This window comes from Chiloscyllium punctatum, chromosome 36 (genome assembly GCF_047496795.1).
Source record: "Chiloscyllium punctatum isolate Juve2018m chromosome 36, sChiPun1.3, whole genome shotgun sequence".
In the NCBI taxonomy this organism is placed as follows: domain Eukaryota; kingdom Metazoa; phylum Chordata; class Chondrichthyes; order Orectolobiformes; family Hemiscylliidae; genus Chiloscyllium; species Chiloscyllium punctatum.
In genome coordinates this window covers 56,873,885-56,875,242 of record NC_092774.1, presented here as the reverse complement: position 1 = coordinate 56,875,242, position 1,358 = coordinate 56,873,885, and the positions used below count along the sequence as shown (strand labels likewise).

Below are 1,358 nucleotides of genomic sequence, written 5' to 3'. Positions count from 1 at the left end.
CGGGTGGGGAGGGAGCGGCGATGGAGGATGCCCAGGTCCTGCATGTCCCTGGCAGAGTGGGAAGGGGTGTTGAAATGTTGGGCCACAGGACAATGGGGTTGATTTTTGCGGGTGTCCTGGAGATGTTCCCTCACGCGCTGTGACTTAATTCTGCGAGGAGGCTCCAGTCTCCCCAATGTAGAGGAGACCGCATCGGGAGCACTGGATACACGAAAGGACTTTGGTGGAAGCCTTCGAACTTCTGTGACCCGGGTTCGATTTCCGGGCAGGGAAGCAATTTTCAGTAGAGTTGTCAGACTTCGGGCATGTCTCCCTGGTGGTCTAGTGGTTAGGATTCGGCGCTTTCACCGCTGCGGCCTGGGTTCGATTCCCGGTCAGGGAAGCAATTTTCAGTGTGTTTTTGGCGACCCATTCTCCTTGAATGCGCTGTACTGTTACTTATTGGTCTTCGTAGTCACTGGGTGTTGCAGCGTGTAGTGGTTCGTTGAAATAGTGCCCTCATTCCGATTTGTTTGTATGTGTAGGGATGATTACTTCTGTAGCTACGTAATTGGTTCGCGTGTGGTGTTTTCCTGTAGAGGCTGTTTTGAATTTATCATTGATTGTTCGCTTTCCTGTGACATCTAGAAATGGCACTTTGTTGTTGTTCTCCTCTTTTGTGAACTTTATGCCAGTAAGGACATTGTTGATGGTGTTGTAGGTTTCCTCTAATTTGTTTCATTTTTTGATGACAGAAGTGTTTCATGGGCATTTCGTTGATTTGTTTGTAGGGCTTGTTACTGAATATGAAGTGGGTGGTAAGGCACAGTTCCACGAGTTGACAGTGTTATCTTTGCTGCTGAAGTTGGTTCTGTGTTTTTGTCTTTAGTTCTTCGAGTAGTGTCTTCAGTTTTCTTTGGTCACGTTGATGTTAATGGATGTGAACAGGGCTGTTATGTCAAAGGACAATATTATTCCATCCTCTTCTATCTTCGTGTCTTTGGTGTTCAGGAATTCTTGGATGGAGTAAATGGAGTGGCATGAATCTTCGACTTGGTGTTTTAGTCCTCAGTGGCGGCCTTTGTCTAGTCTGTGTATTCGTGCTCCAAGTAGTGAGACTATGGCCTGAGGGGGGCTCCCGGTTTGAAAAAGAGGAGAACAACAATAAACTGCCATTCTTAGATGTCACAGTAGAGCGAACAGTCAATGGAGAACTTCAAGCTAGCATCTACAGAAAAACAACACACACAAACCAAATACTTAACTACAAAAGCAATCATCCCAACACCCACAAACGAAGCTGCATCAGGACATTATTTCAACGAGCCACGACACACTGCAGCACAGAGAAACTACAAAGAGCACAAGAGGAATACGTA

The 1,358-nt window shown here is 46.3% G+C and overlaps 1 non-coding gene across 1 annotated transcript; it reads left to right on the top strand.

Moving 5' to 3' along the window:
* Nucleotides 1-310: 310 nt before the first annotated feature.
* trnae-uuc (transfer RNA glutamic acid (anticodon UUC)) lies at nucleotides 311-382 on the top strand. Its single transcript has one exon. It is a non-coding gene; the product is annotated as a tRNA-Glu (tRNA).
* The last annotated feature ends 976 nt before the right edge of the window (nucleotides 383-1,358 follow it).